Below are 26,644 nucleotides of genomic sequence, written 5' to 3'. Positions count from 1 at the left end.
ACTCCTGGGTCCTCTCTGTTGAATAAATTAGCCTTCCTTTGCTGTATGTGGGTAGTGGCAGATGTATTTATTAAGTCAAGCCAATAAAGAATGTTGTCATTGCAGAAATTAGAGTAGGAGAATGTTTCGGTTCCAGTCTGGCTGAGTAGTCCACACATGCGGTGAGAAAATAACTTTTTCTAAAGAGATAACTTGAATTCAGGGCCTAAGAGTTTTATGTTTCAGTACAGATGAGAGTCCTTACAGTATGTATAGCTCTGTTTCAGTGGCCACAAACTGGCAGCGAGCAGACTTCTTTAATGTTTTAACCACTGCTGTATTTCTCTAATACTTAAAGTTGCCAGATTTTACACAAAAATCTGCATGTCTCATCTTTTAGAAAACAGAATATTGGGTAGTGCTAGAAATGTATTTTGCTTGAGAAAAATAATCTACAGTTGAGTACATAGTCTCCTTCAGATAAGGCCTCCTCCTCACAGCTGGTCCTCTTCATTGATTCACATTACCTTCTGGGCTCCTGTGAGCTGTTCCTTTTAAATCCCTATCCTGCTTACTTCACAGATTGTTGGCAGCCATTAATATCTAAAATACAGCTTCTCATCTAGAAGAAAGTAAACATAAGTAAGATCTAACCTACTTCATGTGGTAGGAGAGATAGTATATGTAAAATCAGCTTACTGTTTAGAAGATACGACACATTTGTCTTGTCTTGGATTTTATATTAGAGTACCATGGTTACTGATTGAAGGAGATCCACTGACATCAGCAAAAAGTGACATTCATTTGAAAGTTAAGTGGTTAAAAAAATACAAACTAGGAACATGTTCCTCAAAGTCTTTTAATGTGATAATAAATTCTCTTTACATGTTATCACTGTATTAAATCTATTACTATATTTATTTGTTATATCATTATTGATGTTTTTAATGATGATATTGAATAAAAAATATTAAATTATATTCACAATGTGCAATTTTCTGAACAGGTAAATGGAATGAACTTTATAAAAGAGTTTTGCTTAAATTGATTAAGAAATACTACTACTAAGTCACTTCAGTCGTGTCCGACTCTCTGCGACCCCATAGACGGCAGCCCACCAGGCTCCCCTGTCCCTGGGATTCTCCAGGCAAGAACACTGGAGTGGGTTGCCATTTCCTTCTCCAGTAAGAAATATTAACACTTAAAATGAATAAGTTCCTAATAGAAAGTTCTCCTCACTGTACTAGACTAGATAATTTCGTAGGCCATTTTATATACTTGTTTTTGTTAATATTTCACTTCCATGTATAAAAGATTCACCATCTCAGCTATGTGAAGACTTCCTTGATGATCCATGGAACATGGTAGTGTATAATTTTGATCTGATGTGAATTTGAATTCCACATTTTCCAGTGTAAGCCAGCTTCTTAGTGTTCCTGTAATGCCATGACATTGGTAACTGCAGTGATGTGCTAGAAGAATGTTACTCATTTTTAGAAAGTGAGTTTCAAGTTAGAGAGAAAGCTTTAGGGAAAGTTGAAAATCCAGTTAACTTGCACAGGAAACATTGATTGACTCCCTAGTTTTCCCACTTCTTAAACTCCTGAAAGAGGAAGTCATTTGGAAGAAAGAATAAAGTTTATTCACATAAGGGATTTTTAATAAATTGCTCAGGTTAGAACTTTCACTGAGTGTTCTCTATTAGTAATTTGTAAGTCTGTTATTGGACATTAATGTGTAAGTATGGAAATAATGAAAATAGTGCTTGCTCAATAAATCTTTGAGTTTAATGAGAAGGGGGAGTTTAACACCAGAAAAAAAGTCTAGAGTTGCTTCTGCATCTGAGGGTGTCTACCTTCTCTGCTGAAGTAAACCTGACAGTACTGCCCAGAGGAGTCATCTGACTGATGTGTTTTTTTTTTTTTTTTGCTGACATACAAGCATCATGGTATGAAGAGCAGAAAGTATTAGTGTAGAAGGCAGGAAGTGATTATTTTCGTGCTGCTAGTGAGTAGTTGCATAGTTTGGATAAATTATTTAAGCTCTAGATGCCATTTTGTGACCATTAAATGAGGAAGGTGGTTGGACTACAGATAAGAATACGAACTTTAGCATCAAACAGGGTCAAGGTGAATTCATGTTCTTCCACTCATTTGTTAGAATAGTGCTCAGAGTATCAATATAATGCCTATTTAGAGTAAGTGCTCAATTGGTCCTATTCATTAATTTTTATGGGATGGAGGCTATTTGTTTTCAGAATTTCAGTTTTCTTTAAAATGGGGATAAAGTACCATATAGAGTTGATACTGGGATTTAAATGGGCAAAACAAAGTACCTAGTGTAGTGTATGATACAAATAAAGTATGAGTAAGATTCGTTCCTTGTTCCTCACAAGGTTCCCTCCAGCAGTTGTTTTGCTCTGTGTTTCTTTTTTTAATCATTATGAAATTGAGAGGTCTGGGGTACTAGGTATTCTAGAAAAGGGTTTAGGGAGAGAGGATTGTTAGGGCCCTGGCTGATACACAGTAACAATGCCCAAGAGCAAGGTGTTTAAATCTCAGATTGAAGACCTTCAAGAGCCCGAAGGGGACAAAGCAAAGAGTTTTTATTTGTGCTAGGGCAGCATGATACAGTGAAACAAAAATGTACTGTGAAATGATCAGTTGAATCAACAAATTTAATAAATATTTATTATGCCCCTCTTAATTTGCCAGGTACCATTTTGATAGCTGGAATACAAGATCACTTGCTCTCAAGGAGTTTACATTGGGGCAGGGGAAAAAGGAACATAGAAGTAAATATGAGATGCTCAACTGAAAATGCTGGAGCTGGGATGGGGTAGTGACTAGCTGGGTGAACCCTACTCAAAATGTGTTCTGTGGGTCAGTTCAGGGTCAGTTATCAGTTAATCTGTTCCTGGTCCTCCATTAGATAACTAAAATTAAGAATGTCTAGAAAATTTTACATCAATCTAAGAAAATAAGAAAATAATTTTATATCATATCAAAGAATAAAAGTCATATATTTTATATGCTTCCTTCACCCCCAGATAACTCATCTTCATTGTTTTACAAGAGTACTAATCTGTAATGGATTAGAAATAAAACCTTGATTCTTTACCATTGTTAGTTTAAGAAACATTGTTTCTCAATTTTAATTTTACTGTGGTACCTTCCATTCTTGACACTTAGATAAGCAGGCTGCAGAAAATTTGAGCTTCTTATGATTAATTAATTCATTGTTGAGATTAATTTATTTTGCTTTAAAAAACAGTCTCTACTTGTTATTAACATTATATTTTATGCTGGACTAAAGGACTTTAGGTCCTTTGATTTTAAAGTACATTTATTCAAAAAGTTGGGTGTATAAAGTAGAAAGAGAGAGGGAGGAATCAAAATTAAAACTGGAATGAATATAATACTTAGATGATTTCTGACTCTGAGATTTTATGATCAGTTGTTCTTTTGGTATAAAATCTTTCCTCCCACCAAGTGTTAACTTGCACAGTGTCTACTATATGAAGTCACACGATCTTATATATTTGTCCCTGTCCCTTCATATGATGCTGGTGGAGCACAGACCCTAAGAGGGGAATGTAGTTGTTTTTTTAGAAAATCTACTACTGCTTATCAGAGATAATATGGGTAACATTTAGGATTATCCACGTATTAGAAGTCTACCAATTCCTGTTTTTATATAGCTTTATCATTTCCTTTAGAGCCTTATTTATTGCACAGTAGGGATAATTTAAGACCTGTGTTTTAAGACAACTGAACATAAGATTAAAAAATAAGGAACATATTTTGGATAACCCTTAGTTAGCATATTAAATGGATTTCCCTGGTGGCTCAGATGGTAAGGAATCTCCCTGCAGTGCAGGAGACCTGGGTTCAATCGCTGGGTCAGGAAGATCCCTTGGAGAAAGGAATGGCAACCCATTCCCCTATTCTTGCCTAGAGAATTACAGGGACAGAGGCTATATAATCCATCGTGTCGCAGAGTCAGACATGACTTGAGTGACTAGCACTTTCATAGATAATGACTCAATTCTTACCCAGTCAGATCTGATCCATTAAAACAGTACATAAGTGATTTAAGTTCAAAAAGAATATGTCACACAAAATATGTTCTTATGTAGATACTTGTAATGTAACATGCCTAAGTGTTGATATTGAGTGCATACTTTTGTAATATTCACCAGTGGTAAGTATGTCGAATAATTTAAACATCGTAATAGTGACACTTGAAGATGTATTATCTTATTATCTGGTAAAACATAAAGCAATATGATTCTAAGAACACGTCTATTTAATGATCATTTACTATTTAAGTGATTAATTAAAATTTGAGAGGCAGCTGTAGAGTAAAATAAGGACAGCTTTTAGCTAATATGAATTATAATTTATATTTTTAATGATTGTTAAAGTAGCAATCATTGGATTTATGTAATCATGTTGATCTATGCCACAAATTAAGGCTTTTGAATATCTCTGGAGGTGAAAAATATTTTTGATGTAGTGGGGTTAGAATTTCAGTTATATAAGAACTCTAAGTTGGTTTTTTCTTATTACCTGGATTTTAATCATGTTAGTAAATAGATAACTAGATATATTCTAGAACCAGTCAGTGCCTGTTGGGGAACAAATGGGGGAGGGTTTACTCAGCAGTATTCTTCAGTTTGGTCATCAAATGTGGACTGCTTTATGTAAATTGTTCTTACTGGCGCCAGCTAGCTGTAACTGCAGTCTGGCTGTGCTAGGGCAGCAAATAATATGTGTCATGGATTTTCTGTTTGGAATGTATAAGAATGCAGCCTTTTGGACTGAAAGAACAGAGTTGATGCCTTAGAATAGGAGTACTGAGACCTCCACAGTTGCCAGTGAATAAGTGAAATAGTAGGAAGCTATAAGCCTTTTAAGTTTCTGTTCTGCGTTTATAGATTTGTACCTATTGATACTATTGGGTAATATGTGGGAGGTACTTAACTGCACACAGTTGCTGCAGACCTAATAGTTGGCAGCATAGAAAGCTATACAAAAGAATTCTGATTCTAGGCATCTTCACTTGCAACAGTCCTTTGGAAGATGTACGTTGAGTGTTCTGTGCGCTTCACTGGCATGCTGTCTGATGTTTTCTGGCTTTTGTGGTTGATAGGATGTTTGCTGCACAAACTACACAACAGATGTGAACCACTGAAAGGAGTTTTAATATGTAGCCAATCTACTGTATTCCTATTTTTTTTTAAATGAATATGTACCAAACAAGGAATTAAGGCTCTAAAAAAGCTGATCTAGAAATCTGCATTAGCTTTTATGCTTATACAAATGAACTGAGTAGCAGTGGTTAACAGAAGAGGAAGTCTTTTTCACAGTATCAAGCTGCCCACAGGTAAGAGATTCAGGTCCTTTTTCTATGATAACTCTTCTCCCTCCCCTACATCCTCAGGCCTTATCTCTGTCTCTCACCTTTGGGAAGTTTTTTGTTTTTAGTTTTATTAGTACCAAGATTACTAGATTGTTTACTGTTAATTTTCAGGAGATTCTGAATGTCATGTTTGGATTTGATTTCTTAAAAATATTTTCATCTTCTCTAATTTATCTCAGGTTTAAATTGAAATTAACAGTAGGCTTCATGTATGAGTATTATTCATGCATACAATATGTTCTTATTACATAGAAATCAGCTTTAGGTCTCTTCATAGTCCTGTTACTGTGTTCTCAGTTGTAGTGACACCAACTGGTACATAAAGAGCTATGACTTTTTGTAACCTTACTAAACATGAAGTTTTAGTTTAAATGTACCCCCTTTGACTTCAGAATCAGAATGCTTATGTTTTCACAAGTGACTCATTAACATACATTAGGTAATGTATGTTTATACATTTAACATGGTCAAGTGTTCCCTACCACCTTTATCATTTCCATTTCCACATATTTAAATTCATCACCATTTTATGATGTGGATTTAAGAATCTAAAACTAACACGAATGTGTTAATTAGAAATTCTGTTGAGTCTAATATTTTATTTCTTAAGCTCAGTGAAAGGTACATGAGCGTTTATTATTATTTTTGTGTGTGTCTGAAAAATTGCATACAAAAAATCTCATTGAAATAAAAATAAAGAACTATATAAAATAATGAACATGGTAACTGTTACTGTAAGTCGGACATAACAGAGGCAACTCAGCATGCATGAAAAGATACGAAGATTTATATTTATAAAGAAATGCATACTGATATATCAGTATTGTTGTTCAGTTGCTAAGTCTTGTCAGACTCTTTGTGACACCATGGATTGCAGCGTGCCTTCTCCTGTCCTTCACTCTTTCACGCTGTATCAGTATGGCCAATGATAAGATATATTACAGATTGATATAAGAGTTTTAGAGGGATGAGGGTGGGGAGGTAAGAAAGTTGAATGAAGCTAAGAGGGGTTAGTGAGGCTAGTTTAGAGAAATGGAGGGAAGGAATTAGAGTAGGCAGTTCTCTGCCTTTGCATTCTTTTCTGGGAGTTAAATAGCAGGTTCTTTCTGCAACCTGAAAGTGCTAGCTTTAGTTGGGACTTCAGTTCTCTAGATGAAGGGTAGTTGGTCCTTTATTACTGTATAGTTGAATACTTAAAATCTAGAGGTCAACTGTGATAAAAGGCACATTCATGTTTTAAGGGCCCGAACTATTTCCCGTTGCCCTTTGACTGTATTGCTTGGGATTTTAAAAATGAGTGTTTTAATATATGTTCTGTTGAAGTATAGAAATGTATATTTGTGGATATATTTCCTCCAAGTAAAGAATTTCACTAGAATTGGAGAAATGGTGATAGTAGAAATTATATCAATTTTGAATAATGTACTTGAGGTTCAGTGGAAGAATGAGGCTGGATGTGTTCTCTTGGTGTAGAGAGCACAGCTGGGAAATGTTTTCAGACTTCTCTTTGAGGCAATGTTTGGGAGAATGTTGGGCTAGGAAGACAGTGGAGATAGACTGGTTTATATATGTATATAGATAAAGAGGCAAGGAGTTGTTAAACCAAAACAGAGGCATTTATTGATTACTATTAGAGTTCGGGGTCACAGCAAAGAAAGATGATGGAAAATTGGAGTATTCTGTCTAAGAGAAAAAAACCTAATAAGAGGCATATAAGACAAAAATAAAGGACATGAGCATAATAAAGATGTGCAGTCTTCGAGACTGTTAAGCTTGAGTGCATGATCCAAAAATCTAGGGAATGAAATTTGAAGTTTTAGTTTTGGTGTTCCTCTTAGGCAACAACTTTTGTTTAGCAAGCAGTGTAGACTTAGAAGATCTTCGAAGTGAAACGCACGAGAGTAATCTAACATCACACCTTGCACTGGAGTCTACTGTTTGTTATTTCTGACAGGTAGTTATCTGGCTTCTGCATCAACATTTCTAATGGCAGAAAAGAAAGGCTCTAATTTTATAAGGCAGTTCCTTCTTTTGTTGGACATCCAAAACAATGAACGTTTGCAGATTTTGAGACAAAATTGGCCTTTCATTGTTTTGTTCCTGCCCTCTACCTTGTGTCTGTCTCTTTCTCTGTGTATCGCTCTGTAATTTTTACATGACAAATCTGCACTATTTAAAGAAAGCCATTGAAATTATCTTGTGTTTTCTAGGCTAAATGTCCACCATTTTTCTGACGTTTGCTCATATACTGCATTACTCTAGGTCATTCTTCAGCCTGGTCATCCTCTTGTTTATTCTACTGTTTTTATTTTTTTAAATATAAATCTATTTTAATTGGAGGCTAATTACTTTACAATATTGTATTGGTTTTGCCATACATCAACATGAATCCGCCACGGGTATACATGTGTTCCCCATCCTGAACCCCCCCCCCCCCACCTCCCTCCCTGTACCATCCCTCTGGGTCATCCCAGTGCACCAGCCCCGAGCATCCTGTATCCGGCATCGAACTTGGACTGGCGATTCATTTCACATATGATATTATACATGTTTCAATGCTATTCTCCCAAATCATCCCACCCTCGCTAGTATTCTACTGTATTTAAAATTCTCTTTTTATCTGTGATGCTCATAAGTAAATACATTACTAAAAAGAATGTTCTTTTTTTCTGACAGTGTACTTCTGTTCTCCAGTTTTAAGTTTGCATTGACATTTTTGGCAGCCACTTTCCACTGCTGAATTTTATTGAGTTTGCAATAAGTTAAAATCCCTTAGTCTTTTTCATGTATTCCATTGATAACATGTAATATACTTAAATATTTGAACCAAGTGTATTATCTTATATTTTCTTAATTTCTAGTGTGGTTTATTATGCTTTCTTTCGATTTTCCTTGCTTGTTTTCCCCCTTTAGGAAGTCTTTGAAAGAGCTGGTTTTAGATTTCATTGATTGCTTGCTGTTTTATTGAGTTTCCCATTATAATTTTCAATTTTTATTATAGTTACTTTCTTTGGGTTTATAACTTTTACTAGCATTTTTGAGTTTGTGCTTCTTTATTAATATATGCATTTAGGTTTTCTCCTGAGTGTCATTTTAGTTGAATTCCCTGGGTGGTATTTTGTTAATACTTTGTTGTTTATATTGTTTTACCACTGACTGCTCCTTAATCTAAAGTTTGTTTGTTTTTTTAATTTATAAGAAGATAACTTTCCCTCTCATTTCATTATTGTTTATCTAACTGTGTTAAGTTATGGCTAGAGAATGTGGCCTTGTGTGAATTATTTTGGAGGGGTTGGTCTTTGAATTTATTAATATTCCCTTGTCACCATATGCACAGTCAATATTGATGTATGCTGATTTTTGTTCATAAAAATTTGTATTCTGGGTTTTTTGGATACACAGTTCTATTTACTTTTTTACTGAGAGACTTTACGTCTTCACTTCAGCATGTTAGTTGAGAAATGCATTTTTAATGTTTTTTTCATCTATAGCATTTAGAAAGAGGTGTGTCTATCTTTCTGGATTTATTAGTTTTTCCTTAAATTTTTAAAAATATATTTTTGGTTTATGTGATTTGAAGTGGTATTATTTAGGTACATCAGACATAATGTTTCTAGTGGATTGTACCTTTTATTGATTAGAAATACCTTCTTTGTTCCATTACTGGATTTTAAATTTGAATTTGTTTCATATGTTACAGGTACGTTTTATACATATGCTGACCTTTTTTTTGGTTGGCATTTGCCTCATGTATCATTTTTACCTGTTAGTTTTCAACCTTTCTATGCTATTTTATAAGGTAATACATAGCACATATTTATTTGATATTTTTGTCATTTTACCCAGTTTGAAGCCTAAGTAACTTTTAGATTGATCATTTTCTTTATTCCTTTGTTCCCTATTCGACAATCTTAAAGTCCATTAATTCCCGTTTTGTAATTATCTTGTGTTTTGTTCCAGAATATTTGTTTTAAAGATGGTCGGTCCTCAATTATTTTAGTCTGCTCATGAGTTTTACTTGTTTTGTGGAGCATTGCTATTTATCTGAGTTATCTGAGTTTCTTCCTAGGGTCTTTTGCTGTCTTCTATCTGTAAGTATATCTTTATATATGTTAGCAATAATCTATTAACTCAGTCTTTGCTCATGAGTAATATTTTTATTTTTCCTATCCTTGTTGATTTTCTGGCAATAGGATTCTAGGCTAAAAATAACTGTTCCCCTGAGCTTTGGGGATATTATTGTTTTATTTTAGCGTTTAGTATTGCTGATGACAAGTCTGATGTCAGTTTAATTTTTATTCCTTTGTAGTTAAAATGATGTTTAAAAAATTCTGAGTTATTAGTATTTCTTCATATGGGTTTTCTGAAATCTTAACATAGTATGTCTATCTAAGTGTTAAAAAATTTAATTTAGTCTGTTTTGGTAATTAGTTTTTCTTTGAAAAACTTTTTTTTTTAGGTCTGTGAAGTTTTTTTCTTACTTTTCTCCTTTTGTCCCCTCTCCTTTCTTTTTTTCTGTAATTCCTCTTGGATGAAAGTTGTTGCTTCTGGATATATCCCTCATATCTCTTAGCTTTCTGTTTGCCCTTTGTATAATCCCTACCTCTGCCTGCCCTGAAATTTTTAATTGATTGTACTCATCTTTGTGCTTGACAGTACCTATTTTACTTTGGGTGTATGCTGACCCAGGTGATTATGAGGGAGCTGTTGCTTGCTGCTCATGGCATAAGCTGGGAATTTGTGGTTTCAGTGGTAGCCTTCTTTCCTTGTCTCTTCTGGAGCTTAATGTCTGTGTGAGTCACTACCCTGTCTACATTCATAAACGTCACTGCTGCCTTGGTTTAGCATTAGCATGAAAGAGATTGGGAAAAGTGGAATGAGCTTAACTGTTAAGATAAATCACACAAATATGTTGTCATTTGAAAATTGAAACTGATATATCAGGTCTAAGTAAAAGTTAATATCTGTTGTCTTCTCCTCAAGGGAACTGCTATAACTAGTTTGGCATTTATCCTTCCAGACTTTGAAATATCATTTATATGCATATATAAATGTTTATAAATATATTACTTTTCATTTTAAAGCATAATTGCATAAAATTTTGAATACTATTGACTACTTATATGTCTAAGAATTTTCTATTTATGTCAGTCTCCATAACATTTTTATGAAGGCAGGCGTTATAATAGTCTCAGTTTCATAGATAAAGATACTGAGGCAAGGAGAGGATAAGTATCTTGGACAGGTTATTTAAGAAGGAAATGATCATACCTGTATTCAGAGAGGTATGTCTGACTTCAAAGTTTATACTGTTAAGTACGTTGAATTCTGTAGCTACTTGTATACTTAATATTCACACCAATAAAAAGTATCTACTGTGTTCTTAATTTCTCTTATTGTTCTTTATTCTTTAGTGGATCTTCCAGTATTTTTTAACTATTAGGGATTGATTATTAATTTGTTTGTTTGCTATTATAGTACAGCAGTAGATATCCTGATACATTACCTTTTAAAAATATATTATCAGTAATACTTAAGATGGATATCTCAAAGTATTCTTTGGTGTGTGCAAGTGCAAGTGGCTCAGTCTTGTCAGACTCCTTGGGACCCCATGGACTGTAGCCCACCAGGCTCCTCTGTCCATGAGATTCTCAAGGCAAGAACACTGGAGTGCGTTGCTGTTCCCTTTTCCAGGGGATCTTCCCGACCCAGGGATCTAACCCGGGTCTCTTGCTCTGCAGGCAGACTCTTTACTATCTGAGCCACTAGGGAAGCCCTTTGGTGTATCAAAGTGATACACAGTTCTGCTTATTTGCCCCTGAAAATATTTATGACACTGAAGTCTTATATCAGCAGTGTATGATGCTACTCATTGCTGTACATTATCGCTAACAATATTCTTTACTGTCTGAGCCACCATGAATCCCAAGTAGTTGCCAATCTGATGTAAACAAAGTATTTTCTCTTTGTTTTGTCTTTTTCTAATTATTATGGAAGTTGAATATTTTTTCTTATGTTCCTTTTTGAATTGCTTATTTGATTTTTTTTTTTGTCCTTTTGAGTTTTTTGTCTTTTTAATTCGCTAATAGATACTCTTTTATTCTGGTACTAATCCTATTACCACTATGCTTTTTTTTTTTTTTTTTAACTGGGGGCTCTCTGCTACCACAGCTGCACAGTAGGCCTGCTTCCTACCCCCAGGTGACAAGCTCTGCCTATTTGGCTGTGCAGCCACTAGGCTGGCAGGCTGCTGCCCACTAATTGGCATGCCCTTGGTGTGAGGCACCCCAACTCAGTGCACTGTCCTCCCTGGAAGAGAAGCCGAGATTGGTGCCCACGGAAGACCGGCAGGTGGAGGAAAGGAAGGAGGAGGCCTAGCGCCTGAGAAGGGCTGGGTGCGAGCCCGCCATGCTCTTTAGGTTTCAAGTGTTTCTTGAAACTTGTGGTTACGTGTTACTTTTCTGTGCCTTTGATATTTCTCTACATTGAGTCATATACCCAGCATAGTTCTAATATTTCACATACTTTCATAATTTTGTAAGGCTTTTTCTTATATGTTGATGTTTCTAGATACCTTTTTTCTCGCTAATCTGAATTAAATGTTTTGTTCTTTATAGCTTCTCTGAGGTCTTACTCTTTTTGTCAAGATTTCTAGAACAGTAAATGTATGAATATAGTACCACACTTTTTGTTTTTGCCTTTTATGGAAATGTTTGTCATGTTTTACTACTAAATATGAAGTTTGCTATTGGTTTGAAGTTGCCATTATCAGCTAAACAAGCAGTCTTTATGTTCTTAATTTTCATTTTTACCAGTGAATGAGTTAGGGAACATACTCAATGCCTTTCCAGTTTCTGTTGAAAGATGACAGTTAATTTTTAGGATGTTAATACATATCTGAATATGCTTAATTTTTAAGTTATTAGAGGTGTTTAAAATGTTTAAAAAGTGCAGTTTAGGATAGAAAATTCTTTTCATTTAGTAGTTAGCCACGCCTGTAGGGATAGAGTGCTTCTAATGAGAATGTATAATTTTTTGTTTCTGGGCCTTAAGATCTAATAGGAAGTCTCAGTCATTTCATAGAGACTGCCCTCCTAGTTTCTCCAAGGACTGTTCTCTGCACACTATATTATTGAGAAAGTTGTTATTGCCATTAACAGTGACCTAGCTAATCACATGTCTTCTCCAGTAGAATAACTTTAGAATGTGTATTCCAACATTTAAAGGATGATAAAAAAATTTTTTAGTGAACTATGATAAATATTTAAAAATACCAAAGTAAGGTCTTTGATCTGAATTTGTGAACCCTTGAAAAGAACTTGGTGGCTTATTGCATTTATGATTGTATTTATTTGGGTTTCCCTCCCCAACCCCTTCCTTTTCCTTTTCTTTCATTTTCTTTCTTTTTTTTTTTTTTTTAAATTCTGGAGGCTCTAGGCTCAGTTAAATATTTTAATGTGGCAGACAGCCAGATTTCCAATAGTCCTGAACTCAGCATGTTGCTGTTGCTTAGCAACTACTTGTGAAGTCTTGTGGATATAACTGAATTATAAGTAGGGTTATGGGCAGAAGTGCAATTGAGATTGGTAAGAAAGGAATACTCTTCCCCCCACCTCGCCCCCATCTCCCCCCCCCCCCATTTGAATTTGAGTTATCCTTTATGCAGAGTCAGTTTTCAGAAATCTGGCTCATAAAAACTGGGTGTACTAACCCTATCAGGAAGACAGTAAGGCTCTGTAGAGGTCTTGTTTGTAATTACTCATTTGAAAGTCTGTTTTTATTATTAGGATTAAATAGTCTATACCAGAGAGATAGCAGTAAATGGAAAATAAAGTACTTCTAATTTTCATGGTTATTCAAGTAGAAAAGTTTCTACAGATTGTATTACTGCCTATATTTCTTTTCTACATTTATGTTAAAATTTACATGTGTAACAAATTTTTGGTTATATTTCTATAAAAGTTTTTAATCATATTGTTTCTTTAGTGTCTTAAAAACTGTCCTATAATAGTGACCATGTAGGCATTTGATAAATACACAAGTACTCCAAGCTATCTTTGCCATTTCTCAGTAGAGCAATGGGTTTTTGAGTGGAATTTATTAAAATTTTATTTAAGAGTCAGAATTCAAGGATCCTCTCAGTCCTTTGTTTTCCATTCATTCCAGATGGAAAACTTTAGACCTAAAGGTCTTGAATGATTTACCCAAGCCAACTCTCTCCAATCTGTTTTTTTCTGCAGTATTATCTTCTACTGATGCAGATCTAAAAATCTTTTTTTTTTGCATTCATATTTCATCAGTTTATACAAAGTTTAATTGTAGTCTGTAATTTAAAGTAAAAAATTCAGTAGCAAGCACAACTAATATGAGCAGATTTAAATGAGAACAGAAGAACATGAGATCTCAGTAATACTTATGATCATCAGTCAATATGTTTATAGAATGGGTGGAAAACATTGGCTTCCTTGGTCTAATGGTTAGTAGGAGAGAGATTAAGAGAGTTTCCAAAGTATAATATTTTGGTGAGATTTGCAGATTTTTTAGGTTCTAACAGAAAACAAAGTGATAATCCTTAGTTTTTGGTAAAGGAACTGTGTTTTCTTAAAATATATCACAAGATTTTTGTAGTAGCTTCTGATAGCCCAACTTGTGAAGAAAGTAAGCTGTTTAGGAACATTTGCCTAATGCAAGTAGATCATATTCTCATGCATTGTTTGCCAGGGAGATTTCAGAGAGGGCATGTAATTTTTCTCTTTTTTGCTCCCTGGAAGAGTGCTGGTCCATTCTGAGTTGTATGCCAAAGAGAGATCTTGTTATCAAAAGCAAAAGTTTTTTTTTTAATTCTAACAGAAGAAAAACATAGATTTGCAAATAAGATCAATTCAAAAAGTTACAGTAAACATAATTTTAGTTAAAGCTATTCAATGATAATATACTAGCAAATATTGCTTTGCTACAGAAGAGAAATTAAAGGTACAGAGAAGAATTTGAGTTTCCTCTTTGAAATGAAAGATTAGGTTTCTTTTTTTAATTTAGTTATGTTTTTTGTTAGAGTTAAACTTCTGTACACATAGGCTATGGCCACAGAATATTTGGTTCTCAGATGACATTTTGAATTCCTGTGGGTTGTAGGAGGGCAGGGTCTAGAGATGGGTAAGAGTATAGAGAGATTGAGCAGGGTGACATTTCTGGCATGTATCTAAACTTCTCTAGAGCATTTACTTGCTGTACTAATTTTTAACACTAAGGTGCCATTAATAGTTCAGTCCTCCCAAAATTCCAATTGGTGTATGGTAAAATGTTTACTTTGAATAATCAGCAAATTTCATGCTTTTTCTGTTCTCTTGAAATATAAAATTGGTGTCAGTAAAACTAAAACATATAATAACTGCTTTAAATAATTTTAAGGAAATATAAAGTGCTAAGATATATATTTAAAGTGATAATTTGACTTACATATCTGGAATTGTAAAATACTTTTTCACATTTGTGCCTTGTTATCAAATTTCAACCCATTTGTTACATTCTTCTTCTCTAATTATAACTCATAGGTTAATTCATATCTTTTCTTTTGATGAGGATCATAGTTTGTTCAGGTAAGTAAACAAGATGAATTTACATTTAAGATTTAAATTGTCTTAAAGATGTGGATACAGTTCTAAGTTAGATCTGAATATCCAAGTCACATGTGAATACAACATTAAGAAAAATAAGTAAAACAATAAGCTAAGTTACCTTTCATTCAGACCACTGCTTAAAATAATAATATTCATGTTTTTAAACGCTTGGTTAAACTTAATTTTAGAATCTAGCTACTCTTAAAAGGATATACTACCAATGGATTGCTTTTCTGATGTATTTTCATCCTTTACTGGAGCTCTTTCTGTTACTTAAAACTGTTCTGCATTTTTATGTCTTAAACACATTGTTTATAAGCTTTATTAAAAATAAGTCTTTTACATGTAATTTTCATAATGAAGTTTTTAGACTTTACTAATATCAAATACATGAATTCCTTTTTTGACCAAAGAAAACATTTTAAAAGTTAATTTACCACTTTATTAAAACACAATGGAGGCTTTGAGATATTTAAAACATAAACTCTGATAGGCCACATTTGTTTTAATATGATTTGATTGTAACCAACCTTTCATTTCAACAGCTATAATTTAAATTCTTGAAAATAAAAAAGATTTTTTTCCCATTTTACCTTTTCTCTTTTATTTTCCTTTTATTTAGTTATTTTTAATTTTGGTCATTCTTTAGTAGCTCATGAACTTCATAGTTAATTATATTAGACTTCACATTGCTTGGCATCGTTATGATTCTTCAGAGTAAATGTGTTATATACATACAAGCATGCATACTAAGCATAATTGGGGCTTCCCTGGTGGCTCAGATGCTAAAGAATCTGCCTGCAATGTAGGAGACCCGGGTTTGATCCCTAAGACAAGAAGATCCCTTGGAGAAGGAAACAGCAGCCCATTCCAGTATTCTTGCCTGAAGAATTCCAGGAACAGAGGAACCTGATGGGCTACAGTCCATGGGGTTGCAAAGAGTTGGACACCACTGAGTGACTAATGCTGAGAGAGACTGAAGCATAATTAGGTTGGAAAGTTAGAATGATGGCAAACATTCTTTTATTTGGGTGACAGAAATGTGTTGTCAACTTTAATGTTATCCCATGTTAGACAAAACTGAAAAACCAAACATAGCGGTATTGTAAACATTAAATATTTATATGTTTAACTTTAACTTGACATGAGTAACGAGATTGTTTTCCTCAGGAATTGTTTTCGTTTGATTGAAAAAAGTTATTGAATGTTGACTGTGTGGAAAGCACTATATGTTGGAACAAGTTTGTGTCAAAAAAAATAAGGTGTAATCCCCACCTGTTGAGAGATCTGTTTTGATTAATATTTAATCTTTGTATTCTTAATACACAGTAAAATCTTTTACCCTTAAGTAAGATTCTCAAATGATTGCAGGGGAAAAGTGTTAGAAAAAAAATGCAGCACTATTCATATTTTGATAGATTTTAGAAGTTTAGAGATGTAAGAACTGTGATTAAAGTGTTAACTTTTTCTCCTGAAAAAAGAACACTTAAATATTTAGGTACATATATACATGTGTGTATATATAAGTAAAATAGTATGGACAATGGCATGTAACTTGAAATTGGTCCATTAATTTAGCTTAGAATTCATTTTTCTTTAATTGCCACTTAGTAAGGAAAAGTTCCAAATTAATATTCTAGATGATGAAATGCAAGGTACATAATTTTCCCCAGGAAAATAAAGTGTTTTTGCTAGTGGTTTTCCTCTTATATTCACATCTATTCTGGGATTCATACCAGCATATTGTTTCTATTTTTAGGCTGTTGCCAGGCAGATAAAAAAATTTCTCCTTTTAGGATTGCCCACTTTCTAGTTTTCTGATTGGTTACATGAACCTGCTTTCTTTAGCCAACCACAGTGACTATGCAAATTGTATTTCAGTTTCTGTTGCAGTGAGAGAACTGATAAGATGGCTGCAGGGTTTTCCTTTGGGGTATGTTTATTATTCTAAAGAGGATTTTCATCATTATGTAATAATAAGCAAAAGTAGATCTTTTTCAAAATAGTATTTTACTTTTTGAAATGTGAAATCAACTAATTAAACAAGTTTTATAAGCCTTGAAAAATGCCTCTTCTGTCAGATTAGGTTAATTTTAATGGAGTTCTGTATTGAACCTTGTTAGAGGCAGCATTTTGTGTCAGTGGGTAAATGTTACTTTTTGTTAGTAAATAAACATCCTGACTTCTCAAAGGAAGGTTGACTTCTATGTAAACCTGATGTATGCGAACATGCCAGCATGTTAGTGTGTAATTCTGTCAGATATTCTAGATTACTACCTTTGCTTTATAAAATAATTTCATTGTTTCGCTTAAGAATCACTTTTTATTTTAGTTATATGTATATAGCCCATTATTCTTTTAGTCAGTGTTCACTAAGTGTACATTATATTCCAGACACTGTGTAGCTTATTAATATTATTCCCGGGTATTTAGTTTATTTTTTATTCTTTTGTTAAATGACCTGTGAAGTACGTCATAGTGATACCAGCAGATTTTTAAGATATTCTCTGACAGCAAAACTTGGGCATTTAAAATGTATTAATCTTATACTAAATACTTGATGAGATGTGCCAAAGTATTTCATAAAATAGATATAAATGTAGGTATTATAGTCCATTTATAATATTTTAAAAATTGAAGTATAGTTGACTTACGGTTTTACATTAGTTTTAGGTATAAAGTGTGATTCAGTGTTATTATAGGTTACATACCATACAAAGTTACTACAATTTTACTGACTGTATTCTCTGTGCTGTGACATTCTTTCCCTGTGACTTATTTATTTTATAACTGGTAGTTTGTACCTCCTGATCCTCTTCACCTGTTTCACTCATTCCCCACATTACCTCCCTGAATAATTGTTTCTATAAAGATACATGTAACGTACTGGTAAATACAGTGGCAAGACACTTCATACTGAATAAAGACAGCACTGGTAAACTGTGACAAAGCATTATGTAACACCAGAAAGTTCAGTAAATAAATCTTGTTTATAAGCAAGTTTATCATTAATTACATGTAAGGCCTGTTGGTTATAGTGCCAGTTTAGTAAAAGAGAATGCTCCTGTTTCAGTTAAGACTCCCTAGTCCTTTTGGAAAAGGCAGTTGATTGCATTTTCTGTGTATAGGATACTTGATTCATGTATGTACCTAGAGTGTTCATTTGCACCATGCTCAGTACTGTTTTCTTGTTGGTAAAATTTGTTTTGTTCTTTTATCTTCTCATGCCCATTATTACATCCTGTGAGATAAACATACTACAGAATTATGTCCCATTTAGGACAGGGGGAAAAAAGTAACTGGCTTATCTGAGAGGAACACATGGAGAACAAGGTGGTTGTTTTTTTCCTACATATTGCCTTTTATAGAAGTATGCTAGTGTAATTACAGGTATACTTGTTGACCTAGAAGTGTTAATTCCCTAAAGTGGGAACCAATACTCAGTTCTTTTTATTTTTGTTGCTTTGTCTATGTTGAAAGTGTGACTCAGTAAAAGTCATAGGTTGAAAACAAATGAAAAATTATTCAACTCTAGTTTTGCTGTTAAAAAAAAAAATCACAGGCTTATTGAAATGTAATTCACATGCCATACAATCCACATGATTAAAGTATACAACTCATTGGTTTTTAAAACATTCACACAGTTGTGTAACCATCACTACAATTAATTTTAGAACATTTTTTATTACATTATAAAGAAATCTTGTATCCGTCAGGAGCCATTCCTCATTTCTTCCCCAACCCCCAGTACTAGCCAGCTACTTATCTGCTTTCTGTCTCTATAGATTTGCCTATTCTGGACATTTCATATAAATAAAATTACTCAGTGTGTCGCCTTTTGTGATAGGCTTCTGTCACTCAGCATGTTTTCAGGGTTTATTCATGAAGTAACATTTATCAGTACTTCATTCCTTTTTATAGCCAGATAATATTTCATTTTAATGGATATACCACATTTTATTTATCAGTTGCTGGACTATGCTGGACTATGGCTATTATGAATAGAACACTTTTAGGAGGTTGAGAAGTGCTTCTGTGAGTATTTATGTACAAGTGTTTGCATGGACGTGATTTTATTTCTTGTTGATATGTATACCTAGGAGTAGAATTGCTAGATTATTATAGCAGTACTGTTGAAGAAGTGCCAGCCTCTTTTCCAAAGCACCTGCTCCACTTTACAGCCCCATCAGCTGTATGAGGATTCCAATTTCTCTCCATCTTTTGCTAACACTTGTTATTTTCTGCTTTGGTTATAACCATTGTGTTGTGTGTGAAGTGTTAATTATGGTTTTGATCGGCATTTCTCTAATGACTAATGATTTTGAGCATCTTTTTATGTTTGTTGCTTATTGGCTTATCTTTGGAGAAATATCTGTTCAAGTCTTTTGCTCATTTTTAAATTGGGTTGTTTTATTATTATTGAGTCATAGCAGTTTTTATATAGTCTAATAGATACAAGTCTCTTTTCAGGTATATTTACACATATTTCCTCCCATTGTGTGAGTTATCTTTTCACTATCTTGATGGTGACTTTTGCAGCACAAAAATTTTTAATTTTTATGAGGTGCTGGTTTTTTTTTCCGGTGTTAATCTCGGGACATATATAAGAAATCATTGACTGTTCTAAGGTCATGTAGATTTATATCTGTTTTCTTTTAAGATTAAAAATTTTAGCCATTAGATTTAGGTCTTTGACCCATTTGGAGTTAGTCTTTATTTATGGTATGAGATAGGGGTCAAAAGTCATTATTTTGCATGTGGCTATTCAGTTGTTTCTGCACTATCTATCTGTTGAAAACACTGTTCCTCATTGAATGGTCTTGCACTCTTGTCAAAAATTATTTAACCATAAATGTGAGGGTATATATTTTAACTCTTCTAATCCATTGCTGGAAGAAGCACAAGCGGGAATCAAGATTGCTGGGAGAAATATCAATAATCTCAGATACGCAGATGACACCACCTTTATGGCAGAAAGTGAAGAGAAACTAAAAAGCCTCTTGATGAAAGTGAAAGCGGAGAGTGAAAAAGTTGGCTTAAAGCTCAACATTCAGAAAACGAAGATCATGGCATCTGGTCCCATCACTTCATGGCAAATAGATGGGGAAACAGTGGAAACACCGTCAGACTTTATTTTTTTGGGCTCCAAAATCACTGCAGATGGTGATTGCAACCATGAAATTAAAAGATGCTTACTCCTTGGAAGGAAAGTTATGACCAACCTAGATAGCATATTGAAAAGCAGAGACATTACTTTGTTAACCAAAGTCCGTCTAGTCAAGGCTATGGTTTTTCCAGTAGTCATGTGTGGATGTGAGAGTTGGACTGTGAAGAAAGCTGAGTGCCAAAGAATTGATGCTTTTGACCTGTGGTGTTGGAGAAGACTCTTGAGAGTCCCTCGGACTGCAAGGGGATCCAACCAGTCCATCCTAAAGGAGATCAGTCTTGGGTGTTCTTTGGAAGGAATGATGCTAAAGCTGAAGCTCCAGTACTTTGGCCACCTGATGCAAAGAGTTGACTCATTGGAAAAGATTCTGATGTTGGGAGGGACTAGGGGCAGGAGGAGAAGGGGACGACAGAGGATGAGGTGGCTGAATGGCATCACGGACTCAATGGACGTGAGTTTGAGTGAACTCTGGGAGTTGGTGATGGACAGGGAGGCCTGGCGTGCTGCAGTTCGTGGGGTTGTAAAGAGTCAGACACAACTGAGCAACTGAGCTGAACTGAACTGATTCCACTGCTCTCTATGTCTGTCCTTCTGCTAGTAGTGCATGCTCAGTTGATAAGTTGTGTCTGGCTCTTTGCAACCCCATGGACTGTAGCCCACCAGGCTCCTCTGTCCATGGGATTTTCCAGGCAAGAATACTGGAGTAGGTTGCCATCTCCTCCTCCAGGGGATCTTCCCAGCCTAAGGATCAAACCTGCATCTCCTGCATTGGCAGGTGGATTCTTTACCACTGAGGCACCTGGGAAGCCCCAGTAGTACCACACTGTAAAGATTACTGTAGCTTTATAGTAAGTTTTGAAAATGTGAAGTGTGAGTCTTTCACTGTCTCTGTCCCCGACCCCCACCCCATATTGGCTATTTGGAATTTCTTGCATTTCCATGAGTTTTGGAATCAGCTTGTCAGTTTCTGCAAAGAAGACACATGAGATTTTGATAGGGCTTTGCCTTGAATCAGTCTATCAATTTTGAGAGTAGTGACGTGTTAATGTTAAGACTTCTGATTCAAGAGTATAAGATGTCCTGTTTATTTAGGTCTTTAATTTCTTCAACACTTTGTAATTTTTTAGAGTATTGGTTTTGTACTTTTTGTTAAATTAACTTTTTATGCTCTTGTAAATGGAACTGTTTTCTTAATTTCTTTCTGAAATTGTTTTTTGCAAGTGTTTTTTATTATATTTTTCAATATATTGATTTTATATGTTGCAACCTTCTAGACTCATTTACTGGTTCCAATAAAATTTTTGATGGATTTCTTAGGGTTGTCTGTACATAGGATTTTATCATCTGCAAATTGAGATAGTTTCACTTTTTTCCTTTCAAGGTACATGACCTTTATTTCATTTTCTTGCCTAATTGTCCTGGCTAGAACCTCTAGTCAGTGCCTAACAGCAGTAGTAAGAACAGACGTTTTGTGTTGTTTCTGATCTTAGGGTGAAAGCTTTCTGTCTTTGTCAATTAAGTATGTTATATTAAGTCGCTTCAGTCGTGTCCGACTCTGTGTGACCCCATAGACGGCAGCCCACTAGGCTCCCCCGTCCCTGGGATTCTCCAGGCAAGAACACTGGAGTGGGTTGCCATTTTAGCTATGGGTTTTTCTTAGATGCTCTTTATCAGATTGAGGAAATACCCTGTGGTTTGTTGAGCTAGTTCGATTGTTACTTGCTTGGATGACTTAATGAAAAGTTACTTTTAAAAAGATACTTGGGTGTTTAAGAGCTTCTTGGTAATAATGTTGGCGCTAATATGTGAACCAGTCTGTAGGCTGATGAAATTGAGGGTGTAACAGTCAGAACTCATTCACTGTGTGAACAGGCCTTAGCGATTATATTAAATGACTTTTCCATTTTCAAAGAGAGAAGAAAATAGTGGCAAATACAGCATAGTTTATTGCTTATTGTTTTGAACACTAGAAGACCCCCATGGTTGCAAAATTTAAAGGATGAAATGCGTAAGAAGTGTACATATGCAAAGAAAGCAATTTCATGCTGAATCAAGTGTCTTTTTACTTTACTAAGGTAATTATTATCCGTGTAATGAATGATAGTAGTGTGGCTATTGATGTATTATTTCAGATGTAAAGTTGAACTTGTATAACTTGTCACTTAAATGGGAAAAAATATGCCTTGGTATAGGGTCTGACATATAATTACCCCTTGATAAGTGTCAGTTTCTTTATCCCTTTAAGGAGGGTTGTTTCATTAATAAAATGAGGACTTTATAATATAGAAAAAAGTATAAGACATACCTGGGAATAATGAACATCAGATTGAAGATTATGCTTATCTTTGAGTTAAGGAGTTGGGATGGGGAAGGAGTAGCATGCTATCTGATAGTGTTATACAGGAGGCTTTGTTTTTAATTTCTAATCTGGATGATGGGTACACATATGTTCATTTTATTAGAGGTTATATCTTGCTGCATGTTCTCTGTATTTAATAATGAAAAATTAATTATAAAAGAACATCAGTATAGCTAGACTTTAGTAAAATTATGCAAAATTTAAGCTAGAATCAAACTTAGCAAGCATCTAGCTAACCTCCTCAGCTTTAGTGTTGAGCGACATGAAATCAGGAGAGTTTGGGTGATTTATCCTGTGACAACTATTATGCTAATGTTGGGACACAGAATAGATTTGGTTTTGTTAGTTTAGAAATCTTTGTTTTGCCCAGCTTTTATAATAATGTATTTTGAGTTGTGGTGGATTATATGTGCATGCATGCTCAGTTGTGTCTGACTCTGCAACCCCATGTACTGTAGCCTCCCAGGCTCCTCTGTGTATGGAATTTTCCAGGCAAGAATACTGGAGTAGATTGCCATTTCCTGCTCCAACGGGTAAATTATATAGTTCACTGTTATTCTTGTTTTGGTAAGATTACCTATCCCTGCATTTTGCCATGTGACCTGAAATGTTTCCCCATGAGAGCTTTTTTCTCTCTACCCTCTTAACTTGGGTTTAGCCAATGGGCTGTGAGTGAAAGTGGTATATAATGTGTCTACGAAAAAGCTTTAAAATCTATTGTATATTGTATGGTTCTGTCATTGTGGGCTTTTTTTACTCAGTTATTATGGGCTTTTCTCTGTGCCACAAGACCTGGAATTGTGGGGGCTGGAGAAGCATTTGCTGCTTCTTCAGCTGATGACCTAGAATGAAGAAGATTGTTAGTTATTAGCCAGTAAAAAAACATCTTTTTCCTTATTGCTTTATTACCTAGTGAAAGCTGACTGACACAGAAAGTAAGCTCTCCGTCCTTTCTCCTTAGATTGAGTTGATAAGAAAAGTAAGCGCTATTTCCTATCATTTGAAGGATTTACATCTTTCATCGTGCCCTCCTAAATCATTCTGGGTATTTTAATTCATCCAAGTAAAGTGTGAAAAATTTTTGACAAGTGGTTCTTAAATTCTTGAGGAAATAAAATACATAGCCGTCTGATGGATAACTGGCTAATTTTCTGAGAGGATGTAATTTAATAAGTCTGTTCCATAGTTGAGTTTGTTGGATCAGGTCAATTAATTTGACTTTGCATATGTAACAGAATGATCCCCGAAATACACTGGAAGAAGTTATTTTAAGGTATCTTGCATTTGCATTTTTTCATGTAGACTATTCTAGTATTCTTCGAAATATATCAGTGAATGCAACAAATTAGACTGTAGTGCCTGTTCTGGTTTGATGTGCTTATTAATCAATATTGATTTGCTCTTGCTTTGTCCAAGGGATTGTTGGTAAAGCAAACTTCTGTTTCCTTTATTGCTGATTAGTTCTAAACATTTAGTTAAGGGATATCCCATTATATGTTTTGATATCTCAGCTGATATCATGAGGTTGCTGAGAGGCTCAAGGGGTTATTTGTTGCATCAAATATTATTAGCGCGTGAAACCATACCAAATCATGAATATTATTAGATAAGGAATGGATTTCCACCAGTTAAAGTTTCCTTTTTTTTTTAATGCAGTAGTGTTTTTTTTGCAATTGAGGGAAGAACCACAGCATAGTAGAATTGAAGAATTGTGAACTGTAAGGGATTCTGGATTCTCAAGTAAATATTGCCAGTGCTTTGTGAGTGACTTCAAGAGAAGTTTGGAAACAAGATGAAAATCCTTGTGGAAGTTTTAATAGGAGTAGTGATTATGTTTTACTACAGTTTTAGAGAAATAGTTATTGACAAAGTTGACAAGATATCTAGTATTTAAGATAAAAATTTAGAAACTATATTAAATCTGCACAGATAAATATCAAGAGGATGAATCATTTCACTTGCAGTTTCACCAGTCTTCACTAATGAACAGTAAACAGTATGCAGATTATTAACATTTACTATGCAGCAGAGTGATTATTCTTTATGATTTTATTTTCAGGACTATTGCAGAATTCTCAAGTAAAATTTAGAAGTCCAGAGTAAAATCATGCAGTTCTCAATTGAGAAAAGAATTCTTAGCACAGTAACTTAGTTGCATTTCTACAGAGGCTAGGAATCCTCAGCATAAAGTGATTATTTATGAGTAAGCCATCATTAGTCAAGCCTACTGACTGTTTGTTTAATCCATTTAACATAAACTCAAATCTGAAAAATTATTTTCAGCATCCCGTTTTGCAGAATAATGTTATAGTACTATCAGTTAAAAGCATGAGTTTAATTGGAGTATCTTTTGTCAAAGATAGAAATGTCAAGTCCACTTAAATGGCTTTGCTTAGCATTTTGCAAGTTTTTGCTAAAATTTTATTTTAAAATATACTTCATCACATATCCATACTTTGAATTAATATAGTGTTTGTGTATGTGTCTGTGCGCTTTGACCCAACAGTTTTGGTACTTCCTGTTGTTTTGTTAGTTAAAGCAGTTCTTGGAAAGCAGTAGTATAGATCCTTGTTTATTTAATGAGGAAAACCCTGCTATGGACCTGTTATTGAAATAAGAATCTGGGGGTATGTTACAAATATGTGTCAATTTCATCGTTCACCTTTAATTTTACCCCGTTTGGATTCTTGGTAGAGCACTTGCCCTCATCTGCTTCCCTTGTTGCCGGGCAAGATTTGTGATGCTGATGTCTGATTGGTCTAGGCAGCTATGGCTTTAAGCCAATCAAACAGTGAATTTCAGTTCTCTCACAAGACTGAAGCATTCAAGCAGCTGCTGATTTATTTTTCCTATGGTGAGATTATATAAACTAAGAGTATGGCTGCAGCAAGCTCCCTCTTGGGTATGTTTGAAAAATTACAAGGTTCATCTGTAATTGAAAGAGAAAAAATGAAGTTTATTTTAAAAACTTACTACTAAAAATCTCATAGGTAGTGAATTTGAGAAAAAATATTCTGATGACAGATTTCCTGTTTTTATTTTATAATTTTATATTTAAAGGACTAGAATGATGTCATAAAGAAAAAAATTTCCCTTCAATTTACACGAATATTTATTATGTAGTATATATATTTGCTTTACTTCTTTAAAAGGGGAAAGCTCATAACCTTTTTTGTAACCTGCTGCCAAAGGCAGTTAAGGTGAAAAGAATATAGTAATTGTACTTAAAACACTTGATACAGGTTATTAAGAATCACATTTTAATTTCATTAAATGAATCAAACTAAGTCAGTTCAGTGCAGTAGACAACAAAACACTTTATAATGATATCCATAGTTAACCTTTGGGTCCAGAATACAATTAACTTTTGGAATTGGAAATCTATAACGATAGGAATAGATGGGTATGAAAATAATCTTGTTAGTTATTTGGATTTAAGATTTTGCTGGATTTTTAGTATAAATGTTTTATATACGTTAAAGACTATGGAATTTTAAAAAGAAATTTACAGTTGAATCTTGCAGATTCCAACCCATTGTGTAGAGACGTATGTTCTTGTTATGTATTGTCCATATTTGACTCATTCCCCAGGTAAGGCATGGATTTATATTTCTGGAAACATTCTTTAAATGAAGATAAATAAGATTTACACCTTTTATCCTATTTTATTTATGTGGTATATTTTGTGCATATTATAAGTTTAGAATTTTATGCAATTGTGTTCTAGATTACTTTTATCAGACAAAGAACCTCACTGAAGTGTTGCAAATCCAGGTTTTAACTATGTTTTTCTGACCTTATTGTCTGTCTCCTGTTGCTGGGCAGGAATCAGAATACTGGCTGCTGATTGGCTGAGTTTGTGAGCAGCTCTTGAACAGCCACTTAAATTCTTGAGCTTTTTGAGCAGGCAGATTGTAGGCTAAGACATTACAGCTTTGGGTAATACTTCTCTTTGTTGTTTCATAGCTATAATCTCTTTGCTAGAAAGAAGAGTGTGAAAGGAATAGGTGGAGGGGGATGAAGCAGAGAAGAAAATAATGGTTTCACTTAAAGAAGAGGCATATTGGGCTTTCCTTAAAAATAATTTATCCAAAATTT

At 34.3% G+C, this 26,644-nt stretch overlaps 1 protein-coding gene across 3 annotated transcripts in view; it reads left to right on the top strand.

Moving 5' to 3' along the window:
- ATF7IP (activating transcription factor 7 interacting protein) overlaps positions 1-26,644 on the top strand; it is a 115,084-nt gene that overhangs the window by 21,816 nt on the left and 66,624 nt on the right. The window contains exon 1 of one of the 3 annotated variants that reach the window (XM_018048452.1): positions 16,933-16,953. The exons of the other annotated variants lie outside the window; for them this stretch is intronic. The gene's annotated coding sequence lies outside the window, so the exon portion shown is untranslated. Of the gene's footprint in view, positions 1-16,932; positions 16,954-26,644 lie in introns of those variants that run through there. 3 annotated transcript variants of the gene reach the window in all.

Source organism: Capra hircus, chromosome 5 (genome assembly GCF_001704415.2).
Source record: "Capra hircus breed San Clemente chromosome 5, ASM170441v1, whole genome shotgun sequence".
Lineage (NCBI taxonomy): Eukaryota > Metazoa > Chordata > Mammalia > Artiodactyla > Bovidae > Capra > Capra hircus.
The sequence above is the reverse complement of the archived record's forward strand: the minus strand, read 5'-3'. Positions and strand labels throughout refer to the sequence as shown.